The sequence below is a fragment of the Hippocampus zosterae genome, unplaced genomic scaffold (assembly GCF_025434085.1).
Source record: "Hippocampus zosterae strain Florida unplaced genomic scaffold, ASM2543408v3 HiC_scaffold_22, whole genome shotgun sequence".
Classification (NCBI taxonomy): domain Eukaryota; kingdom Metazoa; phylum Chordata; class Actinopteri; order Syngnathiformes; family Syngnathidae; genus Hippocampus; species Hippocampus zosterae.
The window spans coordinates 2,451,368-2,468,658 of NW_026262818.1; the positions used below are offsets into that span (position 1 = coordinate 2,451,368).

The 17,291-nt window shown below is 39.6% G+C and overlaps 1 long non-coding RNA gene across 1 annotated transcript; it reads right to left on the reverse strand.

Moving 5' to 3' along the window:
• Positions 1-14,223: 14,223 nt before the first annotated feature.
• Positions 14,224-16,588, reverse strand: LOC127594612 (uncharacterized). The gene is made up of 2 exons (XR_007960847.1): positions 16,225-16,588; positions 14,224-14,475 (listed from the first exon to the last, which is right to left on the reverse strand). It is a non-coding gene; the product is annotated as an uncharacterized LOC127594612 (long non-coding RNA).
• Positions 16,589-17,291: the final 703 nt, after the last annotated feature.

The following is a 17,291-nucleotide window of genomic DNA, read 5'->3' on the forward strand; positions in this document are numbered from 1 at the left end:
TCAAATTAATGCTCATTTAGGCTTCAGGAGGTCAACCTGAACTAAATACATGTTGAAATGTGTGCATAAGCCCTTTGGTTTAGGCGTGACACTCATTTTGAGTTTTTATTGCTTTAAATGCATTTTCAGGCCGAGCCGAGCACGTTTTTTGACTTTGAATGTATCTTCATAGGAATGAGTTGTGTAGTCAAATTAATGCTCATTTAGGCTTCAGGAGGTCAACCTGAACTAAATGCATGTTGAAATGTGTGCATGAATCCTTTGGTTTAGGCGTGACACTCAATTTGAGTTTTTATTGCTTTTAATGCATTTTCAGGCCGAGTTGAGCACGTTTTTTGCCTTTGAATGTATCTTCATAGGAATGAGGTGTGTAGTCAAATTAATGCTCATTTAGGCTTCAGGAGGTCAACCTGAACTAAATACATGTTGAAATGTGTGCAAAAGTCCTTTGGTTTAGGCCTGATTCTCAATTTGAGTTTTTATTGCTTTAAATGCATTTTCAGGCCGAGCCGAGCACGTTTTTTGCCTTTGAATGTATCTTCATAGGAATGAGGTGTGTAGTCAAATTAATGCTCATTTAGGCTTCAGGAGGTCAACCTGAACTAAATACATGTTGAAATGTGTGCATAAGCCCTTTGGTTTAGGCGTGACACTCATTTTGAGTTTTTATTGCTTTAAATGCATTTTCAGGCCGAGCCGAGCACGTTTTTTGACTTTGAATGTATCTTCATAGGAATGAGTTGTGTAGTCAAATTAAGGCTCATTTAGGCTTCAGGAGGTCATCCTGAACTAAATACATGTTGAAATGTGTGCATAAGCCCTTTGGTTTAGGCGTGACACTCATTTTGAGTTTTTATTGCTTTAAATGCATTTTCAGGCCGAGCCGAGAACGTTTTTTTACTTTGAATGTATCTTCATAGGAATGAGTTGTGTAGTCAAATTAATAGTCATTTAGGCGTCAGGAGGATAACCTGAACTAAATACATGTTGAAATGTGTGCATAAGCCCTTTGGTTTAGGCGTGACACTCAATTTGAGTTTTTATTGCTTTAAATGCATTTTCAGGCCCAGCCGAGCACGTTTTTTGACTTTGAATGTATCTTCATAGGAATGAGTTGTGTAGTCAAATTAATGCTCATTTAGGCTTCAGGAGGTCATCCTGAACTAAATACATGTTGAAATGTGTGCATAAGCCCTTTGGTTTAGGCGTGACACTCATTTTGAGTTTTTATTGCTTTAAATGCATTTTCAGGCTGAGCCGAGCACGTTTTTTGCCTTTGAATGTATCTTCATAGGAATGAGGTGTGTAGTCAAATTAATGCTCATTTAGGCTTCAGGAGGTCAACCTGAACTAAATACATGTTGAAATGTGTGCATAAGCCCTTTGGTTTAGGCGTGCCACTCATTTTGAGTTTTTATTGCTTTGAATGCATTTTCAGGCCGAGCCGAGCACGTTTTTTGACTTTGAATGTATCTTCATAGAAATTAGTTGTGTAGTCAAATTACTGCTCATTTAGGCTTCAGGAGGTCATCCTGAACTAAATACATGTTGAAATGTGTGCATAAGCCCTTTGGTTTAGGCGTGACACTCATTTTGAGTTTTTATTGCTTTAAATGCATTTTCAGGCCGAGCCGAGCACGTTTTTTGACTTTGAATGTATCTTAACAGGAATGAGTTGTGTAGTCAAATTAATGCTCATTTAGGCTTCAGGAGGTCAACCTGAACTAAATACATGTTGAAATGTGTGCATAAGTCCTTTGGTTTAGGCGTGACACTCAATTTGAGTTTTTATTGCTTTAAATGCATTTTCAGGCCGAGTTGAGCACGTTTTTTGTCTTTGAATGTACCTTCATAGGAATGAGTTGTGTGGTCAAATTAATGCTCATTTAGGCTTCAGGAAGTCAACCTGAACTAAATAAATGTTGAAATGTGTTCATAAGTCTTTTGGTCTAGGCGTGACACTCATTTTGAACCATTGATGAAAATAAGATTTATTTTTAAAAAAGCCAAAAAATATGAAAGGGACGAAATTACAAATGTCCTGTGTGTTTCACATAGAGTACATACAGGCTAGCGATCCTGCTCCCTCTCTTTCTCTGTGACACACACGCTTCCGAGCGCGCCAGCACGCAGCAAGCACACTCACACACGCACACAAACACACGCACACACACTCACTCAAACGTACGCGCACTCTAGCACGTATCGTAAACAACACACCGACAATGATTAAGATCAAATAAACACTCACACATGTATGGGCACACGCACACGCGCGCGCACACATACACACAAACACATGAGAGACACACACATCCGCACACGCTACGCATGTAAACAACTTAGACACTGATTAAAGATCAAAGAGTAACCCACGTGGAAGACTGAAAGATGCACAGCCAATCAGCATGGCTTTGCATCTTTTCACCTCCCCCTGCCCTCACACCACGTGGGCTAGATCCAATCGGGCTGTCATTGGTGGACGTCGTCGGCGTCAGAACAAATATAGTGAAAGCCAAAGTTAAAACCTCTGAGTAATTCGTCATTTTTTTCTGAATACAGTACTTTTGGGGTGGGGGGGTGCGCACAACACTCACACACACACACGGACACACACACAAGCACGCACGCACACACACACATACACACTCACACGAGGCACCTGCACACGCACGCACACACACACTAGCGCACGCATCGGAAACAACATTTAGACGTTGAAATGTGTGCAGACGTCCTTTGGTTTAGGCATGACACTCAATTTTAGTTTTTATTGATTCAAATGCATTTTCAGACCGAGCTGAGCACTTACTGCCTTTAAATGTATCTTCATGGAAATGAGTTGTGTGATCAAATTAATGGTCATTTAGGCGTCAGGAGGATAACCTGAACTAAATACATGTTGAAATGTGCGCATAAGCCCTTTGGTTTAGGCGTGACACTCATTTTGAGTTTTTATTGCTTTAAATGCATTTTCAGGCCGAGCCGAGCACGTTTTTTTACTTTGAATGTATCTTCATAGGAATGAGTTGTGTAGTCAAATTAATAGTCATTTAGGCGTCAGGAGGATAACCTGAACTAAATACATGTTGAAATGTGTGCATAAGCCCTTTGGTTTAGGCGTGACACTCAATTTGAGTTTTTATTGCTTTAAATGCATTTTCAGGCCCAGCCGAGCACGTTTTTTGACTTTGAATGTATCTTCATAGGAATGAGTTGTGTAGTCAAAATAATGCTCATTTAGGCTTCAGGAGGTCAACCTGAACAAATACATGTTGAAATGTGTGCATAAATCCTTTGGTTTAGGCGTGACACTCAATTTGAGTTTTTATTGCTTTAAATGCATTTTCAGGCTGAGCCGAGCACGTTTTTTGCCTTTGAATGTATCTTCATAGGAATGAGGTGTGTAGTCAAATTAATGCTCATTTAGGCTTCAGGAGGTCAACCTGAACTAAATACATGTTGAAATGTGTGCATAAGCCCTTTGGTTTAGGCGTGACACTCATTTTGAGTTTTTATTGCTTTAAATGCATTTTCAGGCTGAGCCGAGCACGTTTTTTGCCTTTGAATGTATCTTCATAGAAATGAGGTGTGTAGTCAAATTAATGCTCATTTAGGCTTCAGGAGGTCAACCTGAACTAAATACATGTTGAAATGTGTGCATAAGCCCTTTGGTTTAGGCGTGACACTCATTTTGAGTTTTTATTGCTTTAAATGCATTTTCAGGCCGAGCCGAGCACGTTTTTTGACTTTGAATGTATCTTCATAGGAATGAGTTGTGTAGTCAAATTAATAGTCATTTAGGCGTCAGGAGGATAACCTGAACTAAATACATGTTGAAATGTGCGCATAAGCCCTTTGGTTTAGGCGTGACACTCATTTTGAGTTTTTATTGCTTTAAATGCATTTTCAGGCCGAGCCGAGCACGTTTTTTTACTTTGAATGTATCTTCATAGGAATGAGTTGTGTAGTCAAATTAATAGTCATTTAGGCGTCAGGAGGATAACCTGAACTAAATACATGTTGAAATGTGTGCATAAGCCCTTTGGTTTAGGCGTGACACTCAATTTGAGTTTTTATTGCTTTAAATGCATTTTCAGGCCCAGCCGAGCACGTTTTTTGACTTTGAATGTATCTTCATAGGAATGAGTTGTGTAGTCAAAATAATGCTCATTTAGGCTTCAGGAGGTCAACCTGAACAAATACATGTTGAAATGTGTGCATAAATCCTTTGGTTTAGGCGTGACACTCAATTTGAGTTTTTATTGCTTTAAATGCATTTTCAGGCTGAGCCGAGCACGTTTTTTGCCTTTGAATGTATCTTCATAGGAATGAGGTGTGTAGTCAAATTAATGCTCATTTAGGCTTCAGGAGGTCAACCTGAACTAAATACATGTTGAAATGTGTGCATAAGCCCTTTGGTTTAGGCGTGACACTCAATTTGAGTTTTTATTGCTTTAAATGCATTTTCAGGCCGAGTTGAGCACGTTTTTTGACTTTGAATGTATCTTCATAGGAATGAGTTGTGTGGTCAAATTAATGCTCATTTAGGCTTCAGGAAGTCAACCTGAACTAAATAAATGTTGAAATGTGTGCATAAGTCATTTGGTCTAGGCGTGACACTCATTTTGAACCATTGATGAAAATAAGATTTATTTTTAAAAGAGCCAAAAAATATGAAAGGGACGAAATTACAAATGTCCTGTGTGTTTCACATAGAGTACATACAGGCTAGCGATCCTGCTCCCTCTCTTTCTCTGTGACACACACGCTTCCGAGCGCGCCAGCACGCAGCAAGCACACTCACACACGCACACAAACACACGCACACACACTCACTCAAACGTACGCGCACTCTAGCACGTATCGTAAACAACACACCGACAATGATTAAGATCAAATAAACACTCACACATGTATGGGCACACGCACACGCGCGTGCACACACACACACAAACACATGAGAGACACACACATCCGCACACGCTACGCATGTAAACAACTTAGACACTGATTAAAGATCAAAGAGTAACCCACGTGGAAGACTGAAAGATGCACAGCCAATCAGCATGGCTTTGCATCTTTTCACCTCCCCCTGCCCTCACACCACGTGGGCTAGATCCAATCGGGCTGTCATTGGTGGACGTCGTCGGCGTCAGAACAAATATAGTGAAAGCCAAAGTTAAAACCTCTGAGTAATTCGTCATTTTTTTCTGAATACAGTACTTTTGGGGTGGGGGGGTGCGCACAACACTCACACACACACACGGACACACACACAAGCACGCACGCACACACACACATACACACTCACACGAGGCACCTGCACACGCACGCACACACACACTAGCGCACGCATCGGAAACAACATTTAGACGTTGAAATGTGTGCAGACGTCCTTTGGTTTAGGCATGACACTCAATTTTAGTTTTTATTGATTCAAATGCATTTTCAGACCGAGCTGAGCACTTACTGCCTTTGAATGTATCTTCATGGGAATGAGTTGTGTGATCAAATTAATGGTCATTTAAGCTTCAGGAGGTCATCCTGAACTAAATACATGTTGAAATGTGTGCATAAGCCCTTTGGTTTAGGCGTGACACTCATTTTGAGTTTTTATTGCTTTAAATGCATTTTCAGGCTGAGCCGAGCACGTTTTTTGCCTTTGAATGTATCTTCATAGGAATGAGGTGTGTAGTCAAATTACTGCTCATTTAGGCTTCAGGAGGTCATCCTGAACTAAATACATGTTGAAATGTGTGCATAAGCCCTTTGGTTTAGGCGTGACACTCATTTTGAGTTTTTATTGCTTTAAATGCATTTTCAGGCCGAGCCGAGCACGTTTTTTGACTTTGAATGTATCTTAACAGGAATGAGTTGTGTAGTCAAATTAATGCTCATTTAGGCTTCAGGAGGTCAACCTGAACTAAATACATGTTGAAATGTGTGCATAAGTCCTTTGGTTTAGGCGTGACACTCAATTTGAGTTTTTATTGCTTTAAATGCATTTTCAGGCCGAGTTGAGCACGTTTTTTGTCTTTGAATGTACCTTCATAGGAATGAGTTTTGTGGTCAAATTAATGCTCATTTAGGCTTCAGGAAGTCAACCTGAACTAAATAAATGTTGAAATGTGTGCATAAGTCATTTGGTCTAGGCGTGACACTCATTTTGAACCATTGATGAAAATAAGATTTATTTTTAAAAAAGCCAAAAAATATGAAAGGGACGAAATTACAAATGTCCTGTGTGTTTCACATAGAGTACATACAGGCTAGCGATCCTGCTCCCTCTCTTTCTCTGTGACACACACGCTTCCGAGCGCGCCAGCACGCAGCAAGCACACTCACACACGCACACAAACACACGCACACACACTCACTCAAACGTACGCGCACTCTAGCACGTATCGTAAACAACACACCGACAATGATTAAGATCAAATAAACACTCACACATGTATGGGCGCACGCACACGCGCGTGCACACACACACACAAACACATGAGAGACACACACATCCGCACACGCTACGCATGTAAACAACTTAGACACTGATTAAAGATCAAAGAGTAACCCACGTGGAAGACTGAAAGATGCACAGCCAATCAGCATGGCTTTGCATCTTTTCACCTCCCCCTGCCCTCACACCACGTGGGCTAGATCCAATCGGGCTGTCATTGGTGGACGTCGTCGGCGTCAGAACAAATATAGTGAAAGCCAAAGTTAAAACCTCTGAGTAATTCGTCATTTTTTTCTGAATACAGTACTTTTGGGGTGGGGGGGTGCGCACAACACTCACACACACACACGGACACACACACAAGCACGCACGCACACACACACATACACACTCACACGAGGCACCTGCACACGCACGCACACACACACTAGCGCACGCATCGGAAACAACATTTAGACGTTGAAATGTGTGCAGACGTCCTTTGGTTTAGGCATGACACTCAATTTTAGTTTTTATTGATTCAAATGCATTTTCAGACCGAGCTGAGCACTTACTGCCTTTGAATGTATCTTCATGGGAATGAGTTGTGTGATCAAATTAATGGTCATTTAAGCTTCAGGAGGTCATCCTGAACTAAATACATGTTGAAATGTGTGCATAAGCCCTTTGGTTTAGGCGTGACACTCATTTTGAGTTTTTATTGCTTTAAATGCATTTTCAGGCCGAGCCGAGCACGTTTTTTGACTTTGAATGTATCTTCATAGGAATGAGTTGTGTAGTCAAATTAATGCTCATTTAGGCTTCAGGAGGTCAACCTGAACTAAATACATGTTGAAATGTGTGCATAAGCCCTTTGGTTTAAGCGTGACACTCATTTTGAGTTTTTATTGCTTTAAATGCACTTTCAGGCCGATTTGAGCACGTTTTTTGACTTTGAATGTATCTTCATAGGAATGAGGTGTGTAGTCAAATTAATGCTCATTTAGGCTTCAGGAGGTCAACCTGAACTAAATGCATGTTGAAATGTGTGCATGAATCCTTTGGTTTAGGCGTGACACTCAATTTGAGTTTTTATTGCTTTAAATGCATTTTCAGGCCGAGCCGAGCACGTTTTTTGACTTTGAATGTATCTTCATAGAAATTAGTTGTGTAGTCAAATTACTGCTCATTTAGGCTTCAGGAGGTCAACCTGAACTAAATACATGTTGAAATGTGTGCATAAGCCCTTTGGTTTAGGCGTGACACTCATTTTGAGTTTTTATTGCTTTAAATGCATTTTCAGGCCGAGCCGAGCACGTTTTTTGACTTTGAATGTATCTTCATAGGAATGAGTTGTGTAGTCAAATTAAGGCTCATTTAGGCTTCAGGAGGTCATCCTGAACTAAATACATGTTGAAATGTGTGCATAAGCCCTTTGGTTTAGGCGTGACACTCATTTTGAGTTTTTATTGCTTTAAATGCATTTTCAGGCTGAGCCGAGCACGTTTTTTGCCTTTGAATGTATCTTCATAGAAATGAGGTGTGTAGTCAAATTAATGCTCATTTAGGCTTCAGGAGGTCAACCTGAACTAAATACATGTTGAAATGTGTGCATAAGCCCTTTGGTTTAGGCGTGACACTCATTTTGAGTTTTTATTGCTTTAAATGCATTTTCAGGCCGAGCCGAGCACGTTTTTTGACTTTGAATGTATCTTCATAGGAATGAGTTGTGTAGTCAAATTAATAGTCATTTAGGCGTCAGGAGGATAACCTGAACTAAATACATGTTGAAATGTGCGCATAAGCCCTTTGGTTTAGGCGTGACACTCATTTTGAGTTTTTATTGCTTTAAATGCATTTTCAGGCCGAGCCGAGCACGTTTTTTTACTTTGAATGTATCTTCATAGGAATGAGTTGTGTAGTCAAATTAATAGTCATTTAGGCGTCAGGAGGATAACCTGAACTAAATACATGTTGAAATGTGTGCATAAGCCCTTTGGTTTAGGCGTGACACTCAATTTGAGTTTTTATTGCTTTAAATGCATTTTCAGGCCCAGCCGAGCACGTTTTTTGACTTTGAATGTATCTTCATAGGAATGAGTTGTGTAGTCAAAATAATGCTCATTTAGGCTTCAGGAGGTCAACCTGAACAAATACATGTTGAAATGTGTGCATAAATCCTTTGGTTTAGGCGTGACACTCAATTTGAGTTTTTATTGCTTTAAATGCATTTTCAGGCTGAGCCGAGCACGTTTTTTGCCTTTGAATGTATCTTCATAGGAATGAGGTGTGTAGTCAAATTAATGCTCATTTAGGCTTCAGGAGGTCAACCTGAACTAAATACATGTTGAAATGTGTGCATAAGCCCTTTGGTTTAGGCGTGACACTCAATTTGAGTTTTTATTGCTTTAAATGCATTTTCAGGCCGAGTTGAGCACGTTTTTTGACTTTGAATGTATCTTCATAGGAATGAGTTGTGTGGTCAAATTAATGCTCATTTAGGCTTCAGGAAGTCAACCTGAACTAAATAAATGTTGAAATGTGTGCATAAGTCATTTGGTCTAGGCGTGACACTCATTTTGAACCATTGATGAAAATAAGATTTATTTTTAAAAGAGCCAAAAAATATGAAAGGGACGAAATTACAAATGTCCTGTGTGTTTCACATAGAGTACATACAGGCTAGCGATCCTGCTCCCTCTCTTTCTCTGTGACACACACGCTTCCGAGCGCGCCAGCACGCAGCAAGCACACTCACACACGCACACAAACACACGCACACACACTCACTCAAACGTACGCGCACTCTAGCACGTATCGTAAACAACACACCGACAATGATTAAGATCAAATAAACACTCACACATGTATGGGCACACGCACACGCGCGTGCACACACACACACAAACACATGAGAGACACACACATCCGCACACGCTACGCATGTAAACAACTTAGACACTGATTAAAGATCAAAGAGTAACCCACGTGGAAGACTGAAAGATGCACAGCCAATCAGCATGGCTTTGCATCTTTTCACCTCCCCCTGCCCTCACACCACGTGGGCTAGATCCAATCGGGCTGTCATTGGTGGACGTCGTCGGCGTCAGAACAAATATAGTGAAAGCCAAAGTTAAAACCTCTGAGTAATTCGTCATTTTTTTCTGAATACAGTACTTTTGGGGTGGGGGGGTGCGCACAACACTCACACACACACACGGACACACACACACATTCCTGTAAGACTATATTTGTGAGGTCCGGGTAACTCCAGATAAGGAGTGAGGACCACCCTTTCTGATAGGTTTAGAGAGGAACTAGTCTTAGATTTGTACACTAGATGTCACCCCAACTACTTTCCCCACTTCAGCTTCTTTAAAAAACAGAGCAATAAAAAGTAGACTTGAAACTGAAATCATAGCAGGAGTGAGGACTCTGAATGGGCACATTCAAAGTCCTCACTCCTGTTGTGACTTTGGTTAAAATCTTTTTTGGTTTTGTTGCAGCATACAAATCAACTTTTGGTATGGACTTCAGAGTTTTTCCTCTCTTATTAACCTGCAATTACACAGCAGACATTTTGTATTTTAATTTTAAAAAGTGTGAGTAGTCTGTTTTATGAATAATTTGATAGTTTCAACTTAAGATAAGCAGAGTTCCTCATTTATACATTATATATATCAATCACAACTTGAACCGATTGATTGCTGTACAATTACTACTACAATAAAAGTGACCCATGCTTTGGCCAATTAATTTACGGAACTACCGTATTTTCACGACTATAAGGCGCCATTAAAAGTCTTAAATTTTCTCCAAAATGGACAGTACGCCTTATGGTGCGGAGCGTCCTTTATATGCGCTGAGTTCCAAAATCTGAGTGACTGCCGACACGCTGTTTATATAGAGAAAAGGCGGAAGTGACTGTGAAAGAAGTCGGCCAATCAGGGAAGGGTGGGCATGTATACATACATATATGGAGAGGGAGAGAGAGAGAGAGAGAGGGAGAGAGAGGACAGACAAGCTAGTCCGCCAATGGTGAAGGGTGGGCGTGTAAGTGGACGCCTCAAGCCAGTACCAACACTTGTATAGAGTGTGGCAATGTGCTTTGTTGCAAAACAACTCCGGTTTTGGTTTCTAAGAACCCCTGAAAATAAATTCGACAAAAAGACACGCACGCCTACGAAGCTCAGTTCAAACTTAAAGCCACCGGTTATGCTTTTGGCATGCGTGCCCATCTCACAGCAGCGGTGAAAAAAAAAGTCAAGCAAATGAACTCTGAGCTTGCCGTTATTCCCGGAGGCTTGACTAAAGAACTCCAACCGCTGGACATTGGCATCAACCGGGCGTTCAAAGTAAAGTTGCAAACGGCATGGGAACAATGGATGATCGGTGGCAAACACAACTTTACAAAGAGTGAGAGGCAGCGCTTGGCGAGTTACGCCACAATACGCAACAACGAGAGGGAACGCGGCGTTTTTGATGGATTACGGTACTTGCACAATTGTTCAATTCTTTCTACACACACACGCGCTGCCACCATGTTTCGCTCTGTTCTTTACTTTCAAATGTGGGAAAGCTTCACACGAGAGAAATGTTGACTTTGCTGTTGCTACTCCTTCTTTCCGCTCGGCAATGCGTAGCAACTCACACTAGCATGTGATGCATTCAATGACAACTGAGATGTGCAGTCCTCTGCTTCTGATACAGAGGATGAGGACTTTGATGGATTTCTAGGTGATGATTGATCGAAAAACGTGAGAACATTGTACGATGGCTAAATAAAATACACCCGAACTCAGTTCTGCTTTCGTTGCCTTTTTAAAAACGTGTTTTTATCTTATTTGTATGTTTTGGCATGCTACCGTATGCTTCACGCTAACGTGTTAGAGTGCGCGCATGCATGCCGTATGTTTAAGCTGGCGTATGTTTTACCACTGTAAAACTGCGGCTATTCGTACGATGCGTCCTGTGTATGTGTAAAATACAGAAATGTCACGCATTAATGAGACTGCGGCCATTAGTACGATGCGTCGAATAGTCGTGAAAATACGGTAAATCAAATATATTGTAAAACTTTATTAGAACATGTCAACATTAAATCTTACCTCAAGTAGAACATTTTTGACAACACTGCTCAGGAAGAGTACAAAAGAATTGAAAAAAAAATACTCCAGCAAGAAAATTTAAATTTAAAAATGAAGAACTCGAGAAGCAGATCTTTTCTTGAAGTTCTTTACGTCTTTACAGGTTCTTTGAGCCAAGGCCTGCGGCTCTTTCATTTTGCAGTCAGTGCATTGTTCTTTACCAGGCACTTGACACCCTTTTATAAGTCTCCCCAGGTGTTTTTCCACAGCAGCCTTTTCTTCTTCATTCCATGGTCTCCTCAAATTTGCTCTGGGAGACCCTAAATATGATGACAATTGCAATTTAATGATACTCACAAAGACCACCTTGTGATAGCTTTACAATGTGGATTTTATACGTAAAATAAATAAAATTACTTGTCTTTTTCTCCAATTTAGATTTTGCCTGCTCTTTGGGTGTAAGGTTTTTTTCCTGGACTCGAATCTGCAATGAAATGGGACATCCCTGATTTGACACTCATTGTCAAATACGTTGCATGCATTTTAACTGGTTAAATTATGAAAAAAGAGATATAGTTCCTCATCCAAAGCTTACCATCCAATTCAGTCTTCCCTCTTCTGGAGAGATGCTTTTCCCTTTTTGGGGGTAAAGGTCGATACCACCACATGAAAAGGAGAACAAAGTGACACATTTTACTAAATCAGTGTTGAACAAAAATATGCTATATAGGCATTCATTTAGTAACCCAATTCCAGTGAAATTGGGACATTATGCTCATCAATCAAAACAGAATACAATGATTTGCAAATCATGTCCAACCTATATTTAAGTGAAGCATTACAAAGACAAGACAACATTCAATGTTCAAATTGGTACATTTAATTTTTTCCAATAATATTTAACTTAGAATTTAATGGCTGTAATGCGTTCCATAAAAGATGGAACAGCGAGCAAAAAAAATAATGTTGAGAAATGCTCATCAAACCCCCGTTTGTCACATCCCACCGGTGAACAGGCTAACTGTGAATGGGTGGGTGCCATGATTGGGTCAAAAAGTAGCTATCCTGAATTGCTCAGTCATTCACAAGCAAAGATTGGGTGAGGGTCACCACAAGTTGAATCGTTGAAGGACAGAGTTTCATAACGTATAATTGCAAGGAATTGAGGGATTACGTCATCTTTGGTCCATAATATCAAAAGGTTCAGAGAATCTGGACCAATCAGTGCATGTAAGCGGCAAGGCCAAAAACAGATGACATTCAAAGGCCATGACCTTCGACCTCTCAGAGAGCACTGCATCCAAAACCACCTTGTCCCAGCTTGTTTGGAACGTGTTGAAGCCATCAATTCCAACATAGTAGTGTAGTCAATTAAATAGAGGTTGAACATGACATGCAAATCATTGTATTATGTATTAAATACAAGTTTGTGCTTCCATTAAGAATAGAGAAGATTTACTGGGCAACATATAACATTTGAAAGGTATGTTACAAGAACATCTTGTATGATTTCATGCTAGTCAGTGTGAACAAACCGACATAATTAAATTTTGTTAGACCAATGCAAATATTTGGCAGAAATAAAATACTGATTCCTGATTCAAAATAACTATCATCCATAAATTATCTTCCCCCTTCAAGTGCATTCCAGTGGCAGCCAGTGAACGTGATTCGTCTTACTGTTTATTGTATATGTTAAATCGCTCCATGTACAGCACTTTGTATGCAGCGATGGCTGTTTGAAAGTGCTCTATAAATACTGTTGACTTGACTTGACTTGGTCTCTATTGAACGCGAATAGCAGGGGTGAAGGCTAAATATGTTTCGAAAAACAACTTTCATATTGATAGATTACATTGTCCAGTGTGGGCAATGCATTTAATAAATGAAATGGTAAGAACATGAATCTAAATACAAAAATACCCAAAACAATGCTGTAATCGATCGTGTAATATTGTACAGTAGAAATTTTTGTTGCATGTCATTTCATAGTGCTTTAGGTGCTAGAGTGAATTCACGCCGCATCATTTCCCCCAAGAAACATTTGATTTATAACGGCTAAAAATACACAAGGATTAAATATAATGTATACATGTTCCTCATACTGCGTGACAACTGACCGGAACAAAATATGGAGAAATTAAAACTCTTGACATGTCCATTCATCCGTTCTCCCCCCCCCCCCACCCCAAAAGCCGACTGCCCCCATGTAGAGCGTTGCCACGTACAAAGTTACACAAGTGTAGCCCCTGAAAACAGCTTAAAACGGAGCAAATGTAACTCTGCTCAGGAGGTGGTTTAAACATTTAGTCTGGAGTAAATGCTAGTATGCGGGGCAGCACCGATATAAAATGGGATGTGTGAACGCTACAGGAGTAGACTTGCTACGCGTGAAAAGAGTTGATTACATACGGGTAGAATGTGTTGCTTTCGTGCTCGTTTGTACTTCTGTCATCTTTCCTTTTGTAGGAGACTGGACTGTCTCAGAGTTGATTGTGTAGTTTGTTCCTTTGTTATGTGTTCACAAACGCCCCACAGAATTTATTTTGTGATTCCTTATGTTTCCTTTCCAATTGCCTTGCCATCTTTAAATTTGATTGGCCACAGTAGAAGCAATAATGACTTCTGTGCCAAACTCGTTTGCCTTCCCTTTTTGTAAATGTTTTTATGGTTAAAGAAGGATCTTCTTTGGTCATCTTTTGTTTTTACATAGGTTAATGGGTTACCTTCTTTACGAATTGCAGACGTGACTGTGCTCCTCTGCTTCATATGTCTGATGACTTGTAGAGTCTTCACTGGATGTATCATAAGAGAACAATTTTTCTACCTTTGGATGGAATATCTCCTCGCCATCACTCGACTCAGAGGATGTCTTAGTTGGTTTGTATTCCTCATCTGATCCAAAAAGACTGAGTCAGAATAATTACCATCTTCAGTGGGATTGTCCATCTGTTATTAAAAAAAAAAAATAGATCAGAAAATACCATTGCAATTAATGATGTTAGAGAATAGTACTGATAATTCAGGCTTACATAAGAAGATAGTTCTGTGGGATAAAATATTAATCGAACACATTAACATGGCAAAACAGAAATACCTTATAGAAATAACTTATTTTGTTTAATATGGGCAAATAAAGCATTTGAAACTGAACGGGTAATCAATTAAAAGTAGACTTATTGTAATTTTTAAAAATGTCTATATCACTCATTTCCAGTGCTTGGCAAAGATGGGTAAGTGCCGAAACCAAATAATGGTATCAGGCTGATACCGGCATTATTTTAAGGTTATCGTGGAGGCTGCCAATACCAGCAATCGATATTTCAGAAAATTAAAAACTTAATAAATAGAAATTTGGATATCAAGTCAGTCCTCCACTGTAGTAGTTGACACTACACATTTGGCGAATCATCTGCATCACAAAGATAGGCTTATTTCCAAGTATTTGGCAATCCAATAACAATGATGGCCGACACAGAGTGCGGAGAGAACAATTTTCCACGTGAGCTGTACCCAGGTCAATCATTTCATACACCTATTAAGATGCAATTTCTGTATATAATTACAATATTTATATTAATTCTTTGAACGCATTATGTGTACTTTTTAATCAAATTTGTTTGAATTCCTTCCACGTTCATCCTATTATATTCCCAGAAGAGGCAATTTCTCTTAGTATGTGGCGACTAAAATGAACGCATATTCACTAAATCTCTGCACGCCAGAGTATTTTTTTTCTCCTTGAATTACATCAACATTCATCCACTAATTTGCCGATTAACGTCTAATCACTAAGTTGATATGAGTAAGATGATCAGGTTAAGATTTATGCTGAGAATGCATCACTAGTGTGTTTTTATAAGCCTGGGCCAATAACTGGTTTGACGTTTGAAAAGTCAAAGTTTCAATCACCACTAATTCGGCTTTGCCAATAAGGATATTTGGGATCAATAAACGATGAGCGAGTGTGGTTACAAATCGCAAAGGTTGATGACAGTGACAATGTATGTTGCCACAAAAAAAAAAAGATCAAATCACCGTAAAATACAAGAAAGCTTAACAAACATAGAAAATATGCATCTCTCCTCATATAAGTGGGGTTTTTTTCAGCCCAAAATGCATAGGTTTTGGTGATCCACACATTTAACCTTTATCAATATTTATTTATTTATTTATTATTTAATTTTAACTTTTGTGTTGATAATGGTTCACAGTATAATATTTCGTTCAACCCACTTTGTTATCTGCAAATTGCTTGGTATTTTACATTGTCTTTTTGCAGTTACTTTCTGTATATGGAAAGACACTGGTTCCATTTGCAACTAATTCTCTGCTCAACTAAGATGGCGGCGACGGCGAAAGACGCTGAGTCATTTGCAACTAATTCTCTGCTCAACTAAAATGGCGACGACGACGGCGAGACGACGGCGGCGGGGGGGGGGGGGGGTGTTAAAACTTGATTTTACCACACCAACGGCCTATTCTGTGGCGCTGTATTGTGTGTCTGACGACCTATTGAAAGTTTATTGTTTGAGAGGAAACTTTCCATCTTGGTGACAACTCCTTAGGTACAGCATAGTAGAGTTATTCATATAGTTGGTTTCACTCTAATGCTGATATAACACGAACCTTTGAGCCTGCCCGAATTACTTAGAATAACTAACTTGTAAGAAAATATTCAAAACTTGAGTGTCTTACCTGCTTTAATTCTGAAGTATTTGTCACTTTCTGGGTTTTTCTCGATGATGCTGACTCGTACGCTCACTCTTCTCAACGCCTTCCTTTTGTGCAGGTAGCAAAGCGCGCGTTTCCTAATTGATGGTCAGCGAGTGTGATGTGGGGGAGGGTAGCTGTAGAAACTCGTTTCCTGCAACGTAACTGTGACGTTTTGGGGTGTGAAAACAGCCCCGCCCCTTCATAACCAAAACTCCTTCACTTTTCCTCTGAGGTCCGTTTTGAAGTGGGGCATAGTAAATGTCAAGCAATATCAACATATTTTATGAACTCTTGTTTACACCAATGTCATGTACTCCTAAAATGAGCACAGCATATATACATGTGTGTGTATATACATACTGTATTTATATACAGTATATACACACACACATATTTTAAAAACGACTTAAAATATTGTAATTGTTCTGAAAGCAACATTATTCCCAAATGCTAATATGGAATTGTGATGAAACATCATTATTATTTACTTATTGGATGCAATTCGTATTATACAGTTTCAATGTCCAAAGCAGAATAAAACGAATTAGATTTTCTGGGGACACGACTGCAAGACTCAACTCTTCTTGCAAAGCTTTGTTGCTGCTGTATGCACAGCGCTCGTAATTGATCACGTGCTCAAACTAGTGTGGGGGAGGGGAGCTGAATAAACTAGGTTCAAACAGTGCAACTGCGAGGGTTTGGAGCTGGGAACAGCCCCTCCCCCCTTCATGGCCAACGATAAACTAAAATTGCTCAGCCTTTAACTTTTATTTTACTCTGCGGTCTGTTTTGAGGGGAGCATGATAAATTTCAAGCAACATCTATATGTTTCAGCAACTGTAATAACACAAATGGATATACCTGTTCATATTTTTTTAAACCAGACTTAAATATTATAATTGTTCTTAAAGCAAAAGAATTCTCAAACATTAATATGGAATTGCAATGAAACATAATTACAGTAAGTATTGCCATCTATGGATTTCTGTCAAACGAAAATTCCCTCACCCAGAATAAAAACCTGTGCATTACACATTTGAGTACGATAT